This window comes from Mangifera indica, chromosome 12, assembly GCF_011075055.1.
Source record: "Mangifera indica cultivar Alphonso chromosome 12, CATAS_Mindica_2.1, whole genome shotgun sequence".
Lineage (NCBI taxonomy): Eukaryota > Viridiplantae > Streptophyta > Magnoliopsida > Sapindales > Anacardiaceae > Mangifera > Mangifera indica.
In genome coordinates this window covers 12,882,304-12,894,800 of record NC_058148.1, presented here as the reverse complement: position 1 = coordinate 12,894,800, position 12,497 = coordinate 12,882,304, and the positions used below count along the sequence as shown (strand labels likewise).

Below are 12,497 nucleotides of genomic sequence, written 5' to 3'. Positions count from 1 at the left end.
GATGAGAATTATAGAGAGCTCAACCCAATTTATAGGATTATTCTTGTCAATATGACGTGATCTAAATTGGAAATAAGTTACTTCATGACACTTTTTTAAAATCAATAATGACGTTATAAATTTGTGACCCTAATTTATGTTGGTATTAATTTTACATCATTGACAGCTTCTCTCTATCACCATGTAATTGTTGGACTTAATGAAATAAGTGGTCCTTAACTCTCCCATTCTTCACTTCAGTTACATCTTTGATGGAAGGATATATAATAAGATATCAGAATTATATCTCTGGGTGACGAATTTTGAAACACATACATCATTCTTTTGTGGAAGTCGAATTATCAGGAAGACTTGGCATTCAGTAGACAAAGCTAGCTGATACTCTGGTGCAACTCAATACTAACAATGGCAAATGGTTAGCTTTATATTTTGTAAATTTTTACTTTGATTATATTATGTACAATTTTGTTTTCTATGCATAGATTATAATTATTAAATTAAATGTTACATAGTTCAAAATACAAAATTTAAATACCAATTTTGTATTTATAAGATTAAATTAGTAAGATGCTCATTTTAAAGGGATTATGAGTAAATATGAGCAAAAGTGGGTGGTGCGAGTGTTTTTTTCTTGAATATATTGCGAAGCTTGAATTTAAAGACTAATAAGCCAGAAAAGAAGTCTAAGATCTTCCATCAGCGCTTTTCGTGTTTCATGAATCCAGTCTTGCGCATGTTACACATGCCATCAAGTTGACATTTCTTCTTCGTGCCATACATTGTGTTTTGTATTACTTGTGTCCTTGTCTGGTCAATTTAGCCCTTCAAGTGTGAAATTGTGAATGGTGAACCGCCGCAAGACGGCCTTTTCCTCACATCCCAACTGTCAATAGATGTCTATCTACAAGATTTGTTTGCACGGATTGAATATGTGGATGAAAATTTTTAACTTATTTTTTGATAGTTTTGAATGGCAAGTTAAGATTGTTTTTTTCCCCAAACGACCAAACTTTGCATTGAAGATATCATTGGACAAAGAGAGAATTAATGTGTATATGGAAGACTACATGACACCACATGGTATGAAATAAGATGTGTCTTAAAATAAGGCCTACCCCCTTTGAACTATGTTGAGATATTGTGTAATCAATACAATAATTGTTGTCTAGGTAATCATCATCCCTTTAGGATTAAACCGACCACACTTAGATGGTCAAACCTCGAGTATAGTGATCAGTTTCACAATCATTATACCAATTAAGTTAATATTTTAATATATTGAGATCGAAATCACTCTTTGTCCATTCTTAGTCATGAAATTGTTGTCAATTTAGATAATCTTGAATAGTTGACTTCAAATAGAATTTTGTATATTTGGATTGTTTTTCATTAAAATATGAGAAACTTCGTGGGCAATAAAGAGGTAAATGTTGGTAAGTGTTGTCGTTGATATCTAAATTAAAATCCTAAATTTTTATAATAAAAATATAGTAAAGAAAAGTAGAGATTATTTTCTCAAAGAGTTCTAATTAATAAGTTGTTACTTATCTCACAAAACAATGAATTTTGGTCCAACTTAGCTTCAAATGTGTTCAAAACTTCTTAAGTGCAAAAAGATAAATAATTCTATTAGAATGCATTAAATTTTCATACAACATAAGAAAATTAGAAATCAAAATAATTACAAATAACAACATTATCAAATGCCACCTTTTAAAAGAGTTGCATTAATAAATAACTTCTAAAATTTCGGGCACCAGAGTTCTTTATACCAAATTTAAAAGGGTGACCAAATATTAATCCCTTACCCGCAATGCATAGCCATAAATCATGTATTCATGTTTACGTCACAGCTTACATGCATGGTGATGCAGACTTCCAAAGGTAAATTAAAGATACCTTTTCACTTGAAAACGAATTTGTAAATCCTAACAATCACATATTACTTTGAAGAAACATGACACAACCTTCCTTTTCTTGGCCCTACTATTCATATTCTCTTATTTTGATGTCCAAATCAGTTAAAATAATCATAAAAAGTATTTTACGCATATAATTTTACATGAAATTGGTTCTTTTTTCATTTTTTAAAAAAGAATAAGAAAATGAAAATCAAACTAAATTGATTTAATGCTCAAAAGAAATAAAATTATTTTTTAAACTGTAATAGCTGTTAATTATATATGTATTTTTTACTTTTATTCATGTTCTTATCACTATTTTATGTTATCAAACTAAATATTGACTTTAACCATTAGAGTGAAACTTTTAAATTGTTTTCTTACTTAAATAATTCCTCGCTGTGATTTGATTTTTATTGTTTTGTAACTGTTTGATCCCGACTTAAAAAATATGTCCACATATGTAAGGATATTTTCCGCAACACATCTGAAATTTCGTTCACAGCATGTTGTTCAGCATAAGCTGCAGAACCTTGGCGTAGTAGTACATGAACAAATGACCCAGCTTTCCCTTTCTGAAATTCATGTAATAATTAACTGTATTATTAAATTTCCATGCGAGACAATAACACTGGTCCAATACTTGTAATTGTCTTCTACAATCAATACCTTTGTCGGTTGCTCTTTGCGGTTGCTATTCACGAGATTGATTGGTATTGAAATTTATAAGAGGCCCAAAAGTTGTTTCCATCAGCTATGGCGAGACTTTAAAGTGGTTTTCTTTAATTTTTAAAATTTAAATACTTATTTAAGAGTAAAATTTTATTAAAAAATTTAGTTAAAATTAAAAATAAAATATTATTTAATAAAAAAATTTAAAAACATTAAATTCATTAAATTTTTTTTCAAATTTTAAAAACTAACAATTTTATCTTTACCCAAAGTTTTCAAACTTTGAAAAGTAGCATTCTTTCCCCCTCCCAAACTTAAGGTTTTCTTCCTCTCAACTCTAACCACTATCTCCAGCCACCGGTGACGGTGCTTTAAACCCTAGTCCATAGAGAAAAATCCAGTCATCTCTCCCTATACAGACGACAATGCATTGAAACAAAATCGTTTAGATTTTCAAACGATTTTTGTCAATCCATAGCTAGAGAGGAGGGGGAGAGAGGTTGGGAGGAAGAGATAAGACGGGAGGGAGGACGACCGATGACCAAAGATGATGGTTTATTGCCAAAGAAAAGAGGAAAAAACTCTAAAGGAGAAATTGCTACTTTTTAAATTTTGAATGAAATTTTGAAGGGGGAAATTGTGAGTTCTCCAATTTGAGGAGGTGAAATGATAAAAGTTTTTTTTTATTAAATAATGATTTTATCTTTATTTTTAATTAGAATTTTTAACAAATATTATCTTTTTAAGTGAGTATTTGGGTTTTGAAAATTAAGGATAAGACTTGATAATTTTACTATATCTTAAGTGAGAATAAGTCTTCTGGCCGTTATAAAATTGTCTTGTTTTTCCTTTCTTTGCTTGGCAGCGGCACTTCCTAAGCCCTAAATCTTCCCAAATCCGAAGAATTGTTGCTGTGGACCGGAGGATAGTATTTCTGGTCCTGGGTTATTGTCAATAAGTTCAATATTTTCCTTTTTAAAATTCTAACCCAGAGAAAAGATTATACCATTTAAGCAGTTGGTTTCTTGCGAACTTTAACTTTTTAGCCAAACAGTAATCTACGGTATACATAAATTTTTATTTAAACAAGCTTTCAACAGGTTTTTTTTCTTCCCTCAATATAGAAACATAAAACACTTTCCTATTTATTTAATACTGACTAACAGGCACAGATGAACACATTAACTGTAAACTCCTTCGGTAGGTACATTTTCAAAGAGAAGGGACTTAATATATTCCTGGAGACCTGGAAGCCGTTGGCTATCGTTGTAACTGTACATTAAGGGAACCATTCTTGCAATATTAAGAGAAGCCCTTGTGATTGCAGATGAAAATGGGTTGGAAGAGAGGCACTCACTATTGAGATTCTTCCATGCATCTGAAATCTTATTGATAACATGTTTTTCAGCAGCTTCTGTATCACAGTCTGGGTGTTCCTTCTTATAGTAATATAAGTATGACCCATCTCTCCCATCTTGATTCTCATCCTGAAATTAATTCAATATTATAATTATTTTGTCAACAATAAATTGAAGGTGTAAGATTCACACTTCAACATCATGAAGTGGCTTCTCTTTTTGTGGTTAGCATAATGCAATGAGTTTTTTTAGAACATGGCTTACTTTTGCACTTCCCAAGTCATCCCAAAGCCGAAGAATTGTTGCGGTAGAGGAGATTATGACAGGGTTTTTGTCAATAAGTTCCAAGGTCTCCGTTGTTATATTCTCACCTAATAGAAAGAAAATATGCACTAGCCCTACGTTTACACCTGAAGTAATAATCCCGTTTTCCAAGTACTGTTCAGCCTTGGGCATGTTTCCAGAAGAAAACCATTTTGCTTCGACTAGAAACGCGTTGCACAAGCTTCTCCACTGTAGCCAATAAATATTAGCTTTTCAATTTTTATGTTAAATTGTATTTGGAAACACAAAAAAAAAAAGATATTATAAATATACCACTTTTTGTAGGGAATTCACAGGATTATAGCCATGAGCTTTGAATATGTTAAGGCTGATTTCATTTGTGACATCATCAAGAGCCTTAAAACATGTCCTCATGTAGTCAGGCATTTGATCTACAGCAGCAACATCCCATCTACAACATTTGATTTCCAATTCGAATTACTTTTCATATTTGAGAAAGAAAAACTTATTGGTCAGTTTATATGATACCGTTAATTAATGGATATATACCTATTAATTATTTCTGTAAAGAGAGTGAGTTCAGCGAGTGTTCCTTGAACATCAAAAACGTCATCAATAATGTATACGAGGGATATGACTTTTGTGAGCTCAACCCTTTGCCATGACAAGTTTGCATCCGTGATACTAGACATGGACCAAATGTACCATTTAACAAGTTAATCTCTGGCAAACTCCAACTTCTTAAACAAACCCAGATCTTTCCACCATCTAATATATGTGTTACAAATATATATTAAAATTGGAGAAACACAATATCTTATAATGACAATCTAACTATTTTTGAGATGATTAAACTTACTTTGATATTTGTACCACTTCCTTTTGGTGCAAGGATTGCACCAAATTGAAATCTATTATGGCAAGATCTTCAAAAGCATGTATCCATTTGTTTTCACTTGGGAACTTACTAAGAAACAAGTTCTTGGCCATCAACCTTGCCGGGCTTTTGTGGAAGGGATGCGCCAACGTGTTCTCAACAACCTTGGCCTTAAAATGGTCAAGATTTTTCATCTGTTCAGTGAGGAGCTTGGCACAATAATCACCAACTTCTTCAAGCATTTCTTCTCCATCTATACTTAGATGTGAAGCTTCATATAAACCCATCAATCCATTAATATCTTCGCATACTTTCTGATTAAGTTTCCCTTCCTTGTTTCTGAAGTTGTTAAAAATGTCTTTTTCACACCGGTAAAAAGAGAGAAAAAAATTACCTCCGGGTTTCATTAATAAATTATTTAAAAAAAAAAAAAAGGTAATGAGAAATAAATGATAGAAACACCTGCAGATACATAGTAACCATGTTGTCTCAAGAGTCGAAAACGAAGTGCAACTTCACAAAGATCATGGTCATTGTGACCATTATAAGATCTAAATATCATGAGCTGCCTTTGGAGAATTTGCTGAATCTCGTCTTGGAAATGATAGTCAATGCCTAAACGTTGAACAGCATCAACCATGGCTAATCCTTCAACAGGATCTTCTCCCACTATGCTGAGTATATCCTTAAATGCTTTCAGTTTCTGGGCATATTGCTTACTATAAGTATTATCCTGTAAAATGGAAGACTCGATTAGCATTCAACTGCACTCACTCATACGGTGATTGGCTTAAAATGAAATATTGATAACTTACACTGAAACTAGCTGTGCGTTCATTAGGATCCGTTCGGAACTGCTTGAACAGGATCGGAAGTAGGGTTGGATTCGAGCCGAGCCGAGCTCGGCTTGTAGCCAGTTCGGCTCGGCTTGTTTACGGCTCAGCTCGACTCATTTTTCATATAAAACGACTTCGTTTTGTGTATATATATGAATCAAAATGACGTCGTTTTGTATAAAAAATTTTTAAAAAAAATCTACCGAGTCAATCTGAGTCAATTCGAGCTCGATTTGAACTCGATCGAGCCAAACAGAGCCCGACTCGTTTCGGGCTCAAACCAAGCCGAGCCCAGCTCAAACTGGCTCGACTCGAGTCCAGCCCTAATCGGAAGAACGGCACTACTGGGAGTAGTGCTTTTTTTCTGATCATTATGCAAATAAGTAATTTGTGAAAGTTTTTTCGGTACAACTGGAAGAGCAGAGGGAAACGAGTAAGCCATAATTAATGTATGTCAGCCGGATGTCTTCAGAGAGATTAATGAGAATTGTAAGGAGATCGACCCAATTTATAGGACTATTCCTTTCACTATGAAAGAATCTTGCCATATTTCCAATTTGAAAGTAAAAAAAAAATTACTTCATAAAACTTTTTTGCAATCAATAATGATATGTATATAAATTGAGGTCTTAATTTATGTAGGTACTACTTTGACATAATGTCCTAATTATCAGATGGTAACTTAAATAGAAAATTTTATTAAATTAAATTTTACATAGATCATATACAAAATTTAGATACCAATTTTGTATTAATAAGATTAAATTAACAAGATGCCCATTTTAAAAGGATCATGAGTGAACAATAGCAAAAGTGGGTGGAGCGAGAGTGTTTTTCTTATCTAAAGACTGGTTGTGACTTATGACATTAGTCAATTTGTCTTGAATATGTTGGGATGTTTAAAATTAAAAATACGAATACGCCGGAAAAGAAGACTAAGATTTTCCATCAACGCTTTTCACGGTTCAGGAATCCAAAGTAAGCCACGTTAGCCCTTCAAATGTGAAATTGTGAAAATGGGTGAGCCGCTATTGAATATGTGGATGAAAATTATTTACATATTTTTGGATAGTTTTGAAGAGCAAATGTGAAATTAAACGCTTTGGTCGTTTGGTTTTTTTCACTTTTTCCAAACGACCAAAGTTTGCATTGGCGCTATTATTGGAGAAAGAGAGAATGCTATTTGGAAGACTACATGACACCATATGGCATGAAATAAGATATCGACAACCTCCTTTGGACTATGTTGAGATGTATATTGTGTACCGGATAAAACATTTTTTTGTCCAGGTAATAGAATTATTGGAGAGTATAATTCATGGATCAATGTCATACTGGCTTTTAAGAAAATTACCCTACAACATAAATATACACCAAATTGTGTTACCTAATTAGTTTTACAGGTTGAATTGTAATTAAAAAGGAAAAGAATTTGTGCTGGAGCAATACTCAAGTCTGATCTCCATCTCGAAATTCTTTAAAGGTTAAACATTTTTCTCCTATTCAAGTGCTTTTCTCCCGCCGGTGCAATGTGTTATACCTTTAGTTGTTATTGAAGTGATTGTTGAATCAAACATTACACTTTAAGCTATATTACAATGTCATCTTTGTCTCTTCAGTTGGATAAAAATTATTTGTCTTCGTTTGACAAAAATGGTCAGGTGGGAATGTCGGCCAAGAGAGAAAAAGATGGTGGGAAGACCAGTTGACGATGGGAACAGCAACCAGTCACCACAGATGGAAATTACCCTTGAAGGAGGGAGAATGTAGTTCTTTAAAGTTTAATAATTAGGGAAAATTATTAATTTTTTAAATTAAGGAGAAAAATGATAAAAATATTTAAGGTTTTAAGGTTTAATAGTGACATAACAATTTTATCTTTCATTTTAACAAAAATTTCTAATAGAAATTAGTCTATGAATGAGTATTTAGATTTTTCAATAGGCGTGAATATATTATTGAGATTAAGATAAAACTTGAGTAAAAAATAGTCTTTTGCCCAAAAAAAACAAAAAAGAAAAACCACCTCTTAAAAAAGTTGAATTAATAAAAAACTCCTGAAATTTGGGGCACCAAATTTCTTTATCCGAAATTAAATGGATGGCTAAGTATTTATCCCTTACCCGCAATGCATAAAATCATCAATTCTAAGTTTACGTCACAGCTTACATGCATGGTGATGCAAACTTGAGAAGGTAAGTTAAAGATTCCTTTTCTATAATGGTCCATTCGTCCCTTGCACAAGAGTTATGAATAACGTTGGTGTGAAATGGATGGGTAAGGATAACTTGAAAATGACCTTGTAACTCCTAAAAACCCATAATACACATCTTACTTTTAAGAAACATGACCGGATAGATACGAACCAGACCAAGTTCGAACACCCTTTGGCTTGAGTTTAACTCAAATAAAAGATGGTCTAGCTTGAGTTTAATTTAGATGAAAAAAATAGTTCAATTGGGTTTAATTTCAGTTTGGCTCGATTTTGTAACTCGAATCAATTGGTCGAATTTATAGCTTGATTCAGTTCTAATAAATGACTTGAATTGATCGTTTAAATGTATGACTCAAGTTTATAGTTCAATAATAAAACGACGTTATTTTACTTAAATACTATTCAAAATTTCTTATTCATACTGAACTAAACCACTAATTCGAACAATGAATTTGAAGTACATCGTCTCTAACAATAGTTTCAAAACCCTAGGGAAAATTTGTCACTTTGTAAACTTAAATTATTAGATTTTTAAATTAAGAGGAAAAATATGATAGGTTTTTGTTTTTTTTAATATTTTTACCCTTAATCTATTAGTAAAATTTAATAAATGAATGAGTATTTAGGTTTTTAAAAGATAAATGGTTAAAACTTGGAAAAAGAGTAATCTTTGGATGAGAACAAGTCCTTTGACTTAACGAAATAATAAAATTACATGTATAAATAAATTGTATGAACTTTTGTGTACAATCTAAGATAATAAATAGTTGGAACTTAGGAAAAGAGTAATCTTTGGACGAGAACAAGTCCTTTGGCTTAACTAAATAATAAATTATGTGTATAAATAAATTGTAAAAACTTTTATGTTCAACCTATGATGTCAATTTGTAATTAAGTGATGTAATTATATATATATATATATATATATTTGTTCTCACTTCAAAATCACCCAATAATATATCATGCCCTCAACTTCTGCATAAAAGTTTAAAGTGTATTTGTAAATTCCTATGATAGGTACATCTTCAAAGAGAAGGGACTTAATATATTCCTTGAGGCTTGGAATCCGTTAATTGTCATCATAATTGGACATTAGGGGAACCATTCTTGCAAGATTAAGAGAAGCCCTTTTGATTGTAGAAGAAAATGGGTTGGAAGAGAGGGGCTCCCTGTTGAGGATCTTCCATGCATCAGAAATCTTATTGATAACATGTTTTTTAGCAGCTTCTGCATCACAGTCTGAGTGTTCCTTCGTATGGTAATATAAGTAACCCATCTCTCCAATCCTGATTCTCATCCTGAAATTAATTAAATATTATATTAATTTATTAAATAGTATGACTAATTAACAACTGAATGGACAAATATGATTCACTCTTCAACATCATGAAGTGCTATCATTTTTTGTAACTATCATAATGCAATGAGTGTTTGAGATCACGACTTGCCTTCGCACTTCCCAAGTCATCCCAAAGCCGAAGGATTGTTGCGGTAGATGGGATTATGACTAGGTTTTTTCAATAAGTTCCAAAGTCTCTGTTGTTATATTCTCCCCTATAGAAAGAAAGTATGTACTAGCCCCACGTTTACACTTGAACTAATAATCCCAATTTCTAAGTACTCTTCAGCGTTGGGCAAGTCTCGAAAAGAAAACCATTTTGCTTCGACTGAAAATGCGCTGCACAGGCTTCCCCACTGAAACAATAATATTTGCTTGTAAAATTCGATGTCAAATTCTATCTGGTAAATAAAAATAAGTAAAGATATTATAAATATACCGCTTTCCGCAGGAAATTCACAGGATTATAATCATGAGCTTTGAATATCTTAAGACTGATTTCATTTGTAACATCATCAAGAGCCTTAAAACATGTCCTGATGTAGTCAGGCAGTTGATCTAAAGCAGCAACATCTCATCTACAACAGTTGATTTCCAAATCAAATTAATTTTGATATTTGAGAAAGAAAAACTTCTTGATCGGTTTATAATTTATTGTTAATGGATATATATATATCCCTATTAATTACTTCTGTGAAGAGAGTGAGTTCAACGAGTGTTTCCTGAACATAGAAAATGTCACCAATAATGTAGATGAAGGATATGGCTTCTGTGAGCTCAACCCTTTGCCAAGATAAATTTGCATCCGTGAGACTAGACATAGACCAGATGTACCATTTAAGAGGTTGATCTCTGACAATCTCAAACTTCTTTAACAAACCCAGGTCTTTCCACCATCTAATATATTTATTACAAACATATACCTAAAATAGGGAAGCACAATATCTGATAATGACAACATATATAACTATTCTTGAGATGATTAAACTTACCTTGATATTTGTACCACTTCCTTTTGGTGCAAGGATTGCACCAAATTGAAATCTATTTTGGCGAGATCTTTAAAAGCATGTGTTCATTTGTTTTCACTTGGGAACTTTGTAAGAAAAAAGTTGTAGGTCATCAACCTTGCAGGGGGTTTGTGAAAGGGATGCGCCAACGTATTCTCAACAATCTTAGCTTGAAAATGGTCTAGATTTTTCACCTGTTCAGATAGGAGCTTGGCACAATAATCACCAGCTTCTTCAAGCACTTCTTCTCCATGTATACGTAGATGTGAAGCTTCATATAAACTCGTCAACCCTTTTACATCTTCGCAGACTTTCTGGTTAAGCTTCCCTTCCTTGTTTCTGAAGTTGTTAAAGATGTCTTTTTCACACTGGTGAAAAGAGAAGAAAAAATTTCATTAATAAATAATTAATAAAAAAAATGGTAATGATCATATAAATGATATAAATTAAACATCTGCAGGTACATGGTAACCATGATGTCTCAAGAGTCGAAAGCGAACGGCAACTTCACAAAGGTCACTGTGATCGTGACCATTAGAAGAACTAAATACCATGAACTGCCGTTGGAGAATTTGCTGAATCTCGTCTTTGAAATGATAGTCAATGCCTGAACGTTGAACAGCATCAACCATGGCAAATCCTTCAACAAGATCTTCTCCTACTATGCTAACTATATGCTTAAATGCTTTCAGTTTCTGCGCATATTGCTTACCATATATATGATCCTGCAAAAAGGAAGACTCGATTAGCATTCAACTGCACTCACTCACACGGTGATTGGCTTAAAATGAAATACTGAAACTTACACTGAAACTAGCTGTGCGTTCATTAGGATCCGTGAGGAACTGCTTGAATGGGATCGAAAGAACAGCACTACTGAGACAAGCAAGTTAAGATAGTTTTTTCTTTTTTTTTTCCTTTTTACAAACGACCAAACTTTGCATTGGCGGTATTATTGGAGAAAGGGAGAAAGTCTATTTGGAGACTGCATGTCACCGCATGGTATGAAATAAGATGTGTCTTAAAATACCGGCGACCTCCTTTGGACTATGTTGACAGGATTTTTTGTCCAGATAATAGAATTATTGGACAGTATAATTCGTGGATCAATTTCATATTGGCATTCGAGAACAAATCACCCTTCAACAGTCGTAATCTTCTGACAATCTTTATTCTTTCATAAATTATAAATATACTTAATACAACCTATTTATACAAAATAGAAGAATATAATTTAATTACATGTTGGTTTTTATCGTTACATGTGGTTTATATTATATAATCTTTTATTGAATTGATGAATTTTCCAATTTTTTTAGATTTTTAAATAATTTAATAATATAATATGGATTTTAAATATAACATTATTTTTACTAAAATTTAAAATGTAATTTTTTTTTACTCTATTAAAATAAAAGATGGAACATTGGAGGCTGCTTAATATGGATCTAGACGACAGTTCATCTAAATTCAAATGATACTCGTTGTTCATTCTAGACAATGCTCGTCGTTTATTCTAGACGATTGAGCATCGACCAATAAAGACGACGCTTGTCATCTAGAGATCTGGAGGACGGTTGTCATATTTGGATGATAGTTATCATCCTCTAGATGAGTCTGTATTATTCCTCTGTTGTTATTCAATCGTTCATTGGAGAAAGTGATTGGATTTCAACAAGAAAAAATAAATTTTTCAAAACTTAATTTAACAAAAAAAATATTAGTTTTTCAAACTAAAAAAAGAAAATGAGATATAATTTTAATTATTTTAATATTTTGATAAAGTAATGAATTTATTCTTTAACCCTAACAGAAATTTATGAATATATTCTAATAAATTAAAACTTAGATAGATATTTAAATTTTTTATCTGTTAGGTGTATATACATCATGTCAACAAAACTTGGTGGGGAATTGTTATTTTCCCTTAACAATATTAATCTGTTAAGACATCCTCAACCGCTAATGGTATAGCTTCATTCCTGAGTAGGGATTCCAAACACC

The 12,497-nt window shown here is 32.2% G+C and overlaps 1 pseudogene; it reads right to left on the bottom strand.

Moving 5' to 3' along the window:
- Window positions 1-3,754: 3,754 nt before the first annotated feature.
- LOC123192084 lies at window positions 3,755-10,746 on the bottom strand (annotated as a pseudogene).
- Between the last annotated feature and the right edge of the window lie 1,751 nt (window positions 10,747-12,497).